This window comes from Triplophysa dalaica, chromosome 4 (genome assembly GCF_015846415.1).
Source record: "Triplophysa dalaica isolate WHDGS20190420 chromosome 4, ASM1584641v1, whole genome shotgun sequence".
Taxonomy (NCBI): Eukaryota; Metazoa; Chordata; class Actinopteri; order Cypriniformes; family Nemacheilidae; genus Triplophysa; species Triplophysa dalaica.
In genome coordinates this window covers 12,647,101-12,661,619 of record NC_079545.1, presented here as the reverse complement: position 1 = coordinate 12,661,619, position 14,519 = coordinate 12,647,101, and the positions used below count along the sequence as shown (strand labels likewise).

At 36.9% G+C, this 14,519-nt stretch overlaps 1 long non-coding RNA gene across 3 annotated transcripts; it reads right to left on the bottom strand.

The window, feature by feature from the left end:
* Positions 1–542: 542 nt before the first annotated feature.
* LOC130419652 (uncharacterized) lies at positions 543–13,347 on the bottom strand. 3 transcript variants are annotated; one of them, XR_008906530.1, is made up of 7 exons: positions 5,953–6,074; positions 3,892–3,967; positions 3,104–3,793; positions 2,530–3,007; positions 1,639–2,434; positions 1,323–1,557; positions 543–1,172 (listed from the first exon to the last, which is right to left on the bottom strand). It is a non-coding gene; the product is annotated as an uncharacterized LOC130419652 (long non-coding RNA). The 3 variants fall into 3 exon arrangements; XR_008906528.1 differs by lacking the exon at positions 5,953–6,074 and adding an exon at positions 13,210–13,347 and having other exon boundaries at positions 1,323–2,434; XR_008906529.1 differs by having other exon boundaries at positions 1,323–2,434.
* Positions 13,348–14,519: the final 1,172 nt, after the last annotated feature.

The window sequence follows — 14,519 nt, the reverse complement described above, 5'->3', positions numbered from 1 at the left end:
AAATCGCTTTGGATAAAAGCGTCTGACTAAATGACTAAATGTAAATGTAATAGATAGATAACAGTATGTGACAATGTCAGAAATACCCTTGAGACTGTGTTGAAATAACTGATGAAAGAATTTTCATTTTTAGATGAACACTTTTACATTTCTGGAAAAAAAACGTTAGGTTGTGCCATGCAATGCGCATCCCCACAATGCTAAGGCTTTCTAAATAGTTTGTAGTGCGTTGCTGTGTGGTTGCTAGGGTAGACAAAAGTGCTCAGTCACAAGTCTGTGGTTGCCAGATTTTCCTCCTATTATTTATCCTTCTTTAAATAAAACAACTAAACCCATTAAAAACAACGATAAATGATAACATTAAATCCAGGAAAATATAAAAATATAAAGCAATCAAAAATTAATCAGACCAGCTATATGAATATATGTTCATGTCAAAGTGTTTCTCTTGATTGATTTTATTGTGATATGTGGAATATACTGTATATTCAACCCATAAACAAGTAGGCTTTTGTTGCTGAAACACTGTAACTTCAAAAGCAAAACATCGGCGCCTAGCCAATCCAAACGTCGGACTGTGATACTGATATTTTGTTATTCAATACAACATCTCACAACTGAGCCAGGTTAAGGAATCAATTTGTTTAAGAGTTCAGACAGGAATTTGATTTTCAATCTCAAGGGTGCACCACCTTCTTCCTATAACAGGTCTCGGTTACTATTACCCAGAATGCATCAGCATATCATTACAGTCCCTTTCAGAGGCGGGTCTGTCGTATCTTCACCACAGTCACCAAGATTGTAAATATAACCGCGTCTCAACTGAATTGCCATACAGTTCAAAAATAATAATCATACTTCAAGAATAGAAGATTTCAAATACTAAATGGAATCCTAAAAAGACAATCGATTATTTAGTAAAGCTTGTCCTGAAACGTGTTTTTATAGATCCATAGTCTGTCACACATGATGGCAGAATGATGTCGAGTTGGTCTTCTGTTGGGTCATGTTAAACCTCAAGTATCAACAAGGGGATTTTTGCTACCCGAGGCTGAATGTTTCAGGATGACTTGTGTCAGCACCTGCCCTCTCCTCTCTGTGCTATATGGATTTACACACCGCTAGGCAGCAATCTGTGATGTGACTGCTGGCCCGGGGTCCTAAGTGTCACTCTGAGAAATCGAGCAGACATTACAGTAAATCAATGCTTCCTTTTCTCAAAGCAGCATTGTGATTTCTATATTCATGACTAAGAAGAAATTGTCACATGAATTCCCAAATCTAATCATTTTCAATTTTGTGAAAAGCTTGTAGTGTCTTACCATGTCTCAAAGATTTCTGATGAATCTGTAGAATTTCGGACAAATCTCTTGGTGAATCACTGATGACTTCAATTCATTTCTGATAAAGTCTTCATGAATCCCTGATGAATTACTTGTGAATCTATCATGACTGAGATGAATCCTTGATGCCTCAGATGAATTTTGGAAGAATCTTGGACGAATCGCTGACAACTCATGCAAATCACAGTGCTGCTTTGAGTCATCATTGATTCGTCTATTTATGATTAACAAGAAAATTGTAACGTGAATTCCAGTCAATTCATATCAACATTATGAAAAGCTTATAGTGTCTTACCATGTCGAACAGATTTCTAATGAATCACTGTGATTTGTTTGAGTCGTCAGCGATTCACTGATGAATCTCGGATGAATCACTGATCACATTCTCTGTATCTCTTATAAATTCCAGATGAATATCTGACTACAAGGATGGATTTCTGACAACTCGGATGAATCTATGATGACTCGGATGAATCTCTGATGACACGGATGAATCTCTGATGACACGGATGAATCTCTGATGACTCGGATGATTCTCTGATGACACGGATGAATCTCTGATGACACGGATGAATCTCTGATGACACGGATGAATCTCTGATGACTCGGATGATTCTCTGATGACACGGATGAATCTCTGATGACACGGATGAATCTCTGATGACACAGATGAATCTCTGATGACTCGGATGAATCTCTTGAATGAATCTCTGTTGACTTTGAATCAGGTAATGAAAGCTTTGATATCAGACTCATGTGGAAATGCTGACAGAAAGCACAAATCTTTGTAGTTCAGACATGAATAACATTTCTATTTTTAATCTTAAACAAGTTTTTGCACACACCAGTGTTTCAACCGATATCACATACTGTCAGCTTTTGCCATCACAGATAACATTGAGGCTACTGAATACTAATGGGGTTCGACTGTATAAACATATTCAGAGATCTAGCCTCTAAATTATCCTTTCTAAATCCACGTCCATTTCCTGGACCGCATCCAATCAAAGCCTGTCGGTAAGAAACATTCTGGAGTACCGAGGGGGAGGCTTGTGGGAATTCTTAATTAACATGGTTCCACCATTAATATCCTGAAGATCAATAAACGACAAGCACAGCATTAATGTAGCATTAACCCATTTATGGAGATTAACAGCACTTCAGTGTATTGTTCATTAACACTTACCTTCAACTGTTCCATATGCACTTGAAAAACACACACGCACGCTTTCACAAACATGCAATTACACAGAGTTCAATCATGCTGCCGGTATAAACTGTCGCTTTTTAAAAGTAAACTGCAATGCAGCGCGTCTGTTCATGGAACGCACACCAAATAAATGGACACGAGCTGTGCACACGCACGCACATATAAAAATAACATATGGCAAGGGCAACACTGACACGTGGAAAATGCCTGATGCAAAGATGCACACCAGCTTGAAAAGCTTTGACATGCTGACACACACATACGCGCACACACATCCCCGCAAGAATGCTGACAGCAAACTATGTTTTCTCTTGATACGAGCTGAGCTAACTCATCCAGTCACTCACTCGGTGGGGTCTTGTCGAGTCCTGATGCTGAGGTAAGAAAGTAGGCGAAAAGCATTTTCATCCTATGGATCAGGTTTTCAGGATGATACAAAACAGTGTTTTCAGACCTGGAGAGCAGGCAAATACAATTCAGATGACTTTCTTGCCTCAGCAAAACACAAAAGATGTTTTAAAGAATGCTGGTAACCGAACAACGGCCTTACCCAATGACTCGTATTGGTTTTGTGTCCATAAAATAGAAGTGAATGGGTACCGCTGTCATCCGGTTCCAAACATTCTTCCAAATATCTTCTTTTGTGTTTTGCAGAATAAAGAATCTTATAGGTGATTTTAAATGACACAAGGGTTAGTAAATGATGACAGAATGTTCACATTTGGTTGAACAATCCCTTTAAATGAAATATGATTGTTATAACCGTGCTGAGCATGTTCTCATTTTACTATACCTGAACCATGAGATTCACTAACATGACTGAAAATTCCAAACACAACATTTTATTTAAACACAAACAAACAGGAATAAACAAAAATACTTGAATTAAACATTCTTCCCCATGTGTTTACATGTGAAACTCATGTGTTCAAGCATGAGGTCAGAGTGAATATATCACAATGATAATCAAAACGCCCAAGCAGGCAAACAAATTCCAGGTTGGTTTCCTGGGAACCATAGGATGTAATGAAGCATCTTCTTTATAACCAGAAAGACTGAGAGAAGCAGTTTGCCTCCATGCAGCGTGATTGCGCGTGATGCTGTCATAGCAGTGAGGCGGAGGAGATGATTCATCTTTAGGAAGAGATTAATCCTACCAAGAGTCACACTCACTCATTCGTCTTCAAGCACATTTCACAGCTTGGTACGAGGGTGGGGCTCTCTGCTTTGATGAGATTTCCTTAAAGGGGGAAAATTCTGAAATTCAGCTTCATTATTTTTGGAATGAATCATGCTGATATTAGTTTGGTAATTAAAACCAAAAAAGTGATAGTTTACCTTTGGGGTGCCATTCCAAAGCATGCTGGGAAGTGCTGGGATGGAATGTAAACATTTGCTGCCCTCTGCTGTTCAGCTGCAGTATTAAAAGATGAACGTACAGTTGAAATGCAGTGTTTGTAAGACAAAATCGATTAGAATAAAACATCATTGTGATGGGCATGAACACAAAACAATAAGGATGTAAATGTGTATATATTTATATAATTTAAGATCCTGTAAATGTATGCACAAATTCATTCAATTATGTAAACAAATGTAGATGGCCCATTTGGTCAACACTAGTGATAAATAAATATACTAAAATGTATTTGAAATACATTAGATTCATGTTAAGTATACTGCAAATCCATTTACATCTTGTATACTTAATGAAGATATACTGCGATTGTGTTTGTGGTACAGTATACTAGATTGGTATACTTAAAGTCTGCTAAATTGGAACAACTAATTTTATACTTAATATACTTTAATTTTGCAGAAATAGTGATGACGTTACAAGATACATTTAATTGTTTTTGTGCTAAAGTGGAACTATGGCAAGTGTGCTTCAGGTACACTTTAAATATCTTGCATCGAAAGATTGATTTGATCAAAAAATCATAAAATCTTTATCAAAAGTGACATGTTTATTTAAACACGGGCTTAATTTTAAGAAATGTGCATTGTGTATAAATAGTATTCCAAATAAAGTTTAATTATAATTTTATACCAGTAAGTCATGTCAGTAAATCTGTTAATACATTTAAAATATATGAATTAAATTGCATTTTAAATGAAATGTTTTCTTACTAGGGAAGAGTTGAAAACATAAGAAAAAAAAGAAATAAGTCTAGGTAGCGTAAATACGTCTGCCAAATTTGCATTTAAATATAAAACATAACAGGGCTGCTTCTTTAAGTTATATACTGTATTTGTTTGTTTAGATTTTAGTGTGCACGTGCTTGAATTTTTTAAATCTCAAGTATCTAACAAATGAGCTCAGACACGTGTTTCATGGCAATCAGCTCTTGTTGCAATCTGCCTACTCACATTTGGGGAATTGCATTACTTGCATAAACAATGTTGTGTTTAAAATAAAAAATTGTAGACATTTTCAACACGAGACAGGTCATTTAAATTCTTCTGACAGTGGCACAACAGTCTGAATGTGCGGTGTTTGATTTAGTTTGCGAGGCATTACATTCCCAAGGCTTGAATTTCAATGAGGCCTTGTTTAACTTGCAGGAAAATGTACTATTTCATGTTTGATTTACGGTGCCACGAGGTAAATGTATAATTCATTCCATACCGGGAGCGTATTAAGGACAGATGCATATTGTTATGTCTTTAATGGATTTTATTTTGCAGGGAAATAGCTCATGTCAGCTTTAGTTAAACAATAACCATTTTCCTGTTTTGTTTTGGCATTTCATCTCAGCGATCATAACAGCAATTTTTAAGCTGGACTGAAAAATTATTCCATTGAGGGACATAATTCTATTATTATTTGAATTATTAGGTTCATTTTAACTGATGAGACAGAATATTTACAAAAATCTGGGAATTTCGTTAAATATAAAGGTTATAAATTGATTTACATTTCAGTCAGTGAAATACGTATTTGATCCCCTACCAACTAGCAAGAATTCTGGCTCCACAGATTGGTTATGTGCCTATATGGACCGCAGATTAGTCATGTCACTTTAAGGAAGTACTCATAAGTCAGCTTGTTATGTATACAAAAGATGCCTGCCAACAGAATCTGTATCTTCTATTTCAACCCCTCCACCACCATGGTCCAGACCAAATTTTTAAGGATGTCAGGCAACAAGATCGGAGACCTGCAGAAACCTTAAAAAAGCTACAGAAAGCTTGGTGCAATTATTTGGAAATAAAAGAAATACATAATAACTAACAATTGCCCTTGGTCTGGAGCTCCCTGCAAGATTTCCCCAATGGAACAAAGATGATCATGAGAAAGGTTAAAGATCAGCCCAGAACTACATGGAAGAAGCTTGTTAATGATTTCAAGACAGTTGGGACAACAGTTAGCAAGCATCCATTGGTAACATGCCATACCCGCAAGGTCCTCCTGCAAAAGAAGGCCTGCCCGGCTCGTCTGAAGTTTGACAATGAACATCAAAATGATTCAGAAAAGGCCTTGGCGAAAAAGGCTAGAACTACTTCCGGATTTGTTCTGCAGAAGAAATCACACAGGTTTGCAATGACAAGAGGGTGAGTAAATGATAAAAACATCTTTTTTAAGTTCTTCCCAAAGATGTGCTTTAGTTTACACTCAAAGTACAACTCTAAAACATGGATTCACAACGTTTAATACATCTTAAAAATATTTGAATAAAGCGTAGGGCAAAACATTTGTTTACATTTTGTTTACATCTAGCAGATGCTTGTCAAATCTCTTTTGACACATAACTCAGTCAACACTAATTGGTGTTACTGTAAACTCCCGCTGAAGAGACCTGAGGTTAAGTGCTTTGCAAGGCAAAACACTGACAGCGCGTCACAGCGACTCTCCGGTTGTTCATGGGTCACCTCTACCCAGGATCAAACCCGTGACCTTCTGTGCTACCAGCACCGATCTTTAACCGCTAGGCTGCCTCCATCACAACAACATATATTTTTAATACTCATAAGCCCCATATGCTTCAGTGTACTCCTGAGGTCCAAAGGTCTCAACTCCCGTCTCTCTGGTAGTCGGATCTTCAAACAACCATCTGGTGCTCACGCTACAAGGGGGAAAGATTATTCTCGATATGGGCAATTAGAGAAGTTGTTATTTATGCAGTGCTGTTAGTGCGGATCACAGAAATACACAGGATGGACTCCTGTGGTTAACGCTGGGTTAACCGAGGGATGCTTGAACCGCAGCATCATACATTGACATCTGTGTGTTAGGATGTTTAACTTTAAAACGTGAACATCTTTGCAATTTGAAGCGTCTAAAACAGAAAAGCGAGTCTCTCATTCCTTGTTTTTTAAAGCGTGCTAAGTAAGGAAGCAATTAGGTTGAACAATCGACTTCCTCTTGGCATTGATGGTGCTCTGTTACTTCTCTATATACTGTAGATGCTGCGGGAAAAAGATAGAAGCATAATAAAAGAGATATTTTATCTCCGGATGCACAAACATTTCTACTCTATGTGTTGTTTTTCACATTTGACACTCTAGAATTATTACTTTCGTAGCGAGTCCTCAGAGAAAACCAGCATCCCCTGTGGAAAGAGAAACAAAATCATTGAGATAATCTCTCTAAAGCAGTCAAAGGAGGAAGTTGTGTAGAAATCTGTGGAACGCAATGCGATCAAAGAGGAGGATGATAGAGAAATCCTGTTATTTATAAACAAGCTCAAACATACATTGTTTCCTATGCTTGCTCTTAGAGACAAGAGTAACGATATTTTGGTATATTTCATTTAAATTCTTTAGTTTCTGAAGCTGCCAAAACAGCGTACTGTTGAAAAGCACAAAATAATGTTTCTTATTTGCAATGCAGCGCCAAAGATAGTGAGAAAAGAGAAAAGTCAAGATAGTTTACCACCCTTTGTTCGAAGCATTGCTATGGCAGAAAAGATTCTTGTCTACGCAGACACTGGAGAAACTTTTCTTTTAAGGTGGTTTCTCCCATTGGAAAAAGTATTTTCATTCATTCTGAAGCCAGTTTAACTCAACAGCTCGGTCTCCTGCAAAACAGAGATGCTCACAAAGCACAGATGATGGTCTAAAAAAGAAATTCTTCATTTAAACCGAACCGGATTAAAACGAATGGTGTTTGACCACTCCGGCCTTGCTCGTCTACATCCATACAGCTTAAATGTTGACATTTCCAAAGGTTGTTTTGTCAGGCTGTTCTGCAAAGCTGAGGCGGCAAGAGTGACATATCGGAGGCTGCGGGTAGCCACGGTAACAGAGCTACAAGCGATGGTCCTTTTATAAGGCCATCCAGAACACATTAGCTCCACCAGAAAGGACCACAAATCAAATGACCTCAAAGCTCAGATGCCAGCTAATGTGGGTATAGCTGCATGTTAGCGGAGATGAAATGTTTCAGCGGAGCTCATCGGTCTGGATGGACTGAGGAAAAATAGCCTGGAAAAAAACTGAGCATTTCATTTGACTTTAATTGCTCTCTTGGAATGAAATCAAAAAGATAGAAAGGTAGGTTCTGATACTACATAAGATGATAATGAGTAATTCGATGTCTTTTGGAGTTGTGTAAGATAAATGAGCATATCTAGTATAGCTTCATTTAGCTAATAATATTTTTTTAATAGAGGCTACAGTTTAAATTGTTCATATTTTTCTCTTTTCACTTTTCAGATGCTTGTATTAATGTTCAAATTAACAAGGTCTCTTTTCTAGGGACAGTTCATCCAAAAACTAAATTTTCATTCATTATTTATTCACCCTCATGTCATTCCAACATTCTTTCTTCTGCAAAACACAAAGGAGGATATTTTGAAGATGTGACGAACGATAACCAAACAACATTTGCCCCCATTGACTTTTCCTGATATGTTTCTCAAAATATCATCTTATGTGTTCCACCTCATACAGGCTTAAAATGACTGAATTATAATAAATGTATTATATAAAAACACACACAGGAGGTCTTTTCCTTTAGATGTCCGGCAGTTTGTTATGCATAAAGTATACATTTAGTATATATAATGAATAGATACAAATAGTTCCTGGGTTTACTTTCAAGTCACTTTGTCAAAGCAAATTACTGTCAACGTGAAACTTAGGTTAAGATTAATAAGATTCTACACTGGGACCAATGACATCACGCACAATCTTGAGGGTCTCGTTCATCAAACCTCAACTCTTGTCCTTTTATATAAAACATCATAATCTGATAGAAATAAAAAAAAACGGGCAGAAACTAAATAATATTTATCTGAGATTACTCCTCTGCCATTTTTATTAATATTCATGTGCTAAGGTAGAGTGTAAACCGTTCCCTGAGATAGAAGCGTAATTAAATCTACACATGGTCCGACTGACTCGCCACATTTCGTTTGGCATTCAAATTAAACACAGTAAATATGAAATCATAACTGCCGTGTGTGCAAAATAATTTCTTTCCTCTAGAGATAACGTAATATGTGGGGGACATATTAGCAACTCAAATGAGATTGTGAGGTAATTGTGAAATCACAAGCTGTCTTAAAACGTTGCCGGATGAGTTTTTTAATTGTGGTGTGCACCCTAAATAGCTTGATTTGAGTGACTGAAGCACTATTTGTGAAAACAAATTTGTTATGCTACATTTTCTTGTAAGAGGTGTAGTTAGGAAACCCTGTACGTTAATATAAGACTGTGTACGTTAAATTATGATATGCTGAGAATGTTGCACATGTATTTTTATATTCCAAAACATTTCAGTTAATGTAAGGCCTAATGATAGCTTAAATATCCCATAAAATCGTTTAAGAATTTTCTATTGAAACACTATGTAGGGTTGAGACACATCGAAGGGCTTTTGTATTTTTTAAATAACAGTCTTTATTTTGCGTCATAGACCAGAAAAACATTTGAATAGCTCTTGCTTTAATTTGATGTATTAGTCTGCACTCAACACATGCGAAGTCAAACAAACATTTATACTGCAGGTGGATTTGGAGGAAGGGGACAAAAATATGTGTAGCCTCACTTAAGAAGAGATTGAATGACGTACACTAGTTGGAAACTAATTTAATTAAATTAAAGGGACAGGTCACCATTTTTTTTTATTGTGTCATCATTTACTCAACCTCAGGTTGTTTCAAACCTCTATGAATATCTGTTGAACAAAAAGAATTTCAAAGAATGATAGCAATTTTCAGTTCTACCAGAGTAGCTTTCCTGTAGCTCAGTGGTAAGAGCATTGCATTCGATCCAGGGGATTGCACATACTTGGAAACAAATGTATAGGATAATGCAATGTAAGTCACTTTGGATAAAAGCGTATGTCAAATGCATAAATGTAAATAGTAGAAAATCACTATTATATTTTCTTTGTTCTGTTGAACACAAAATGAGAAATTTTGAAGAATGTAGGAGAACAAACAGTTCTGTGGCCCCTATGACTGCTTTTTCATCTATCTTACTATGGCAGTCAATGATGTCCCAGAAGTGAAAAAAATAACATTCATGCAAATTGTGTTCATCAGAACAAAGTAACTTATACAGGTATGAAATGACATGAGGGTTCGTAGATGAGGACAGAATTTTTAGGGGAACTATACCGTTAAATTCATTAGAAATAAACAACTAATGAAAGAAGTATTAAGATATAAATTTTCAACGTATTAAGATTTCTTGTTTCCTTTCCCTGCCGCAAACCAACAATTATCATCCATGTCCAAAGCAACACATGCCACATAAACCTCAAATCCTTGTGAATTATCCTGGAAAAAGAATTGTAACTGTAAATAATAAACACTAAAGGGTTAAGATACCGGCAAATAGGTCCCAAAGCTAACAGACAAGCACCAAAAGCCACAAAACTCCCACTATTATTTAATAGGGTCTTTAGACAATATGATGCAGATGATACAAATAGAGTAAAACCAGAATAAAAACTCATAATCCACTTTCTAATGAGTGTCTTTAAGGTTCCAGAAACAGTCCACCGCGAGCTCTAAATGTTTGAGAGCTTCTCCCGAGACCCTTCATTTAACAACAAACCCAGATTTTGGGGAAATGCAGGCAACAGATTTGTCTTAGTGGGACTTGTTGCTCCCACATGGATATGAATCATAGACTTCAAAAGAGCACTTATCCTCCATTAATGAGAGCAGAGGGAATAACCTTCAGATGTGACACTCACTGTGTCAAAAACTAAATTACACCCTGCTGCCTCCGCTTTTGACATATTCTTTGGAGACAACGTTATCATGTAATTGTCTACACAAACCAAACTTGTATGTACTGTATGTAGGGTCATAATAGTACCTATAATCCAAGACAAACGTTGCATTACACCAAAAAGATACTTATTTACCAAAATCAATATTGACATTTATGATCAAAACATACATAAAATACAATGTAAGCCAAACGTCATGTAATAGTGCTATGCTATAGTCATGTAAATATTTCAAACACCAGGGGGCAGTAGAAGTCTATTCTTAGTGGCCCTTTGGTTTCCCAACGGAGTTTGACATGGAATATCACATCTTTTTATAGTTGACAGAGCTTTTCCATAAAACATGGGTAGCGTTTTGTTGTTATTAAAACTTCAATCTATATCATGTAGTCATTTTAAAGGGATAGTTCACCCCGACATGAAAATCTGTCATACTTTATTCACCCTCTTGTCATTTAACCGATCATAAACCTGTATGACTTTCTTTCTTCTGCAAACACAAAAGAAGATATTTTGAATAATGATTGTAACCAAAAATCTTTGGTCCCCATCCCCTACTGTATGGACACAAAACCAATGCAAATCAGAGGGGACCAACGGATTTCTGTCACCAATATGCTTCAAAACGTCTTCTTTTGTATTCTGAAGAAGAAAGAAGGGTTGAAATTATACGAGGGTTAGTAAATGATGACAGTATTAGCATTTTGAAGTGAACTTTCCCTAGAAAAAATATCCCTAATGTGGGATAATGAAACAGTAACCATCGCTCTCAAGAGAAAGAGGTGTGAGAGACGAGATGAGAAATGAGAGGAAATGAGCATAAGAACATCCCATCCACAGACGTCCAGAGAGACTTCACAGTTCTATTTTTCAAAGTGGTGTTTAATAGAGATATGACGGACACATTATGTTCCTTGTAATTTAGAAAAGGGCAGGTCTATTTTCAGTGAAAGGAGATCAGTGTGCAAAATCAGTGTGTTATTTTAAGGTCAAAGGTGAGATGTTAATGAGAGTTATCCTTTAATAACTTATTAATGCTCAGTGCTGTGAAACCAAGCATGGGGGAGGCTGGCTGGAGCACTCGTGATAAAGGAGCAATGAAATTAAATATGTCTTGTTGTTTGCCTTCAGGGCTTTTAGATTCTATAACAGAAAACTGGTGACATTCGCAATGTGTGTTGTTGGCTGTTTCCATCTTTTTAACTCTGTTTACAGTAATACTCAGCCCAGGGACTCGACTGAGATGTGTAGACATTAAGCAGAAGGAATTCACACCTGGGAACCTGTTTTCAAACAGCTCAGTTTCTCTGCTCTTTCAGGCACTTTGTGAAATCACTAACCAGATATGATTAGAAGGCTTACAATGTTAGAGATTTTGTATCTGTAAGTGTATCTGCGTGGATTGGCGCTGGTTTGTAGTCAAGCGTGTGTGCAAGCATGCGTGAGACAGCCACTGCTACCCAGCAAAGGTTAACAAGTTTAAACACTGCTTAAGTTAAGCTCATTAAATGAGAATTAAGGACTCTAAGGTACCCAGAAATCTGCATTAAAGCCAATTAGAAACAAAATCTTGTTAAAAACACACTTTAAATGTAATTGTGGACATAACTGAAATATGCGTTGATTGTGTCGTTTCGGGTCTGAGTTTATTTGCTCAACAAATATTAACCTCAAGTATTTATTATATATGAGATGAAAAACGTAAGAAGACATGGTATTAGGGTGAATCACAGATATGGTCTAAATATTTAATTGTAAAGTATATATTTTCATAAAATAAAGCCTATATTTATGATATTTCACACTATTTCTATGCAAATAATCACAAAGCCTATTTAAATCTGCAACATGAAAGAATATGCGTTAATTAAATGATAACTTATGAAAGTAAAAATACCTCATGGTTGCGTTTACTTTCAACTTTGAGGTGAAATATGAGCCAGACATTTCTTTGTGAAACTCAGCCATTAATCTGCATGAACATCAATGTCTTTACACTGTGTTCTTTTTACTGCCCCTTTAGAGTGTGTCGGCCCGAGATAAAGCCGTTTTTACCTGCCTTTGATCTTCCAAACCACTTTAGCGGGTTCTCAAGGATAAATAAGACAGGTCACATTTCAGCACTCAATGCAGGGATCTAAATAAATGCAATCTGAGTCTTATGGGTTGGAGCTACACAGTTGAGTTCAACAAATATTCACATCATCATTATGCACATTATTGTGTGAAATTAAATGTAGACGTTCTTGTAATTATGAATAGAATAGTAGGCTAACAGCGACGGAGAATGTTTGAAATCTTACCGCGACGGGGCTGCTGAAACCCCGCGCAAGACTCCTTCGGTCCCCGCGGATGGAGGTTGAATCCGGGGTTACCAATATAAAACGCGAATGTAGATAGCTCTATATAACGTTACCAGTATGATAGTTACCAAATATGAAAAAAAAACGTAAAAAGTCACTTACCACAGGTGTGAATCACTCATTTTGCGCACTAACCCAATCTCGACTGTTGAAGATCCTCCCGCCATTGTAGATTTGAAATTTACAGCAATATTCTGTACATATGAGTTAATCCGTCACGTGACCCCAGAGTGCATTGCACTTTACAGCAATATCCTGTATTATTTAAAAAACAGTCAGCTTCTGTAAAATAACGCTGTAGTGTAAACAGTGTATACAGTTAACAAAGTGCTGAAAAAAATTATGCATTTAAAAAAACATGTATCCTATGGATTTACACTACAGTATTTAGCTAGGCTTATACATTGTATTATCACTTTTAAGTAATACCCTTAAGAAAATAAATTAACTAAGTAAAGTTTCAGTAACCACAATTTTACAATCACATTCAAAACAATGACACTGCAAATGTAAACAGTCCGTAAAAATAATATAATATTAAAAACAACATAATTTAATATATTGTTAAATTGTTATTGTTATATATTGTTATTTTCCAGTGGTTAAAAAAATTAAGTATATGTAACGGAGGCAAGCTAGTGTAGAGCTGTGCAGTGTGTAAACCTCACTCCTCTGCCTCAAGGACTCTCTAGCGACAGACACTATAGACTGTGGTCTTTAGCCTCCTCGCTGGAGCGCTCGACTCCCATGCCGAACCGACCCGGTTTGAAGCCCACCTGGTGTAGGTGTGGTTCATTCCGGTTACATATACTTCATACATTTACCTACTGTTACTTCCACAGAGTTTGTATCATCACAATTTTTGACATTGAAAGTTTGTTGAACTCGTGGTGTGGCACTTCAAGTGTGCGCCTGCGCCTAGCTCCCACAACTCTACTGAATGGCGTCGATTAGACCTGCCGAAACACATTTTAGTTTGAATGAGCCGTGTTTAAAGTAGAAATAGCGTGCGTTTTGCTGTTCTATGTGCAGACACGATTTAAAGGCTTATATTTTTTAATACATTTACGTGACAATACAAAGCTTGAGAACTGGCCACCACACCACATTGCTTATTTAAGTAAGCAGGAAATGTGGTAGCCTATTCCTTCACCACTGTGTACCTACATCATGTGAAGCATCAGAAAAAGGTTTTTTGTGTCAAGCATTTGTCGGCAACATATCCTTTACATTGCCATACATTGATATGGATTGGAACAGTCAAAAAGGAGGAATTGTGTCTGAAGTTTTAGACCCACTCGACACTCAACTAACGCCTGTCTCCACAGACAGCCTGCGGGAGTAAGGTGACCGATCAGGCAGGATAACAACACACCCTCCCACCGTGCTGCTGCTACAACACCAGCCACCTG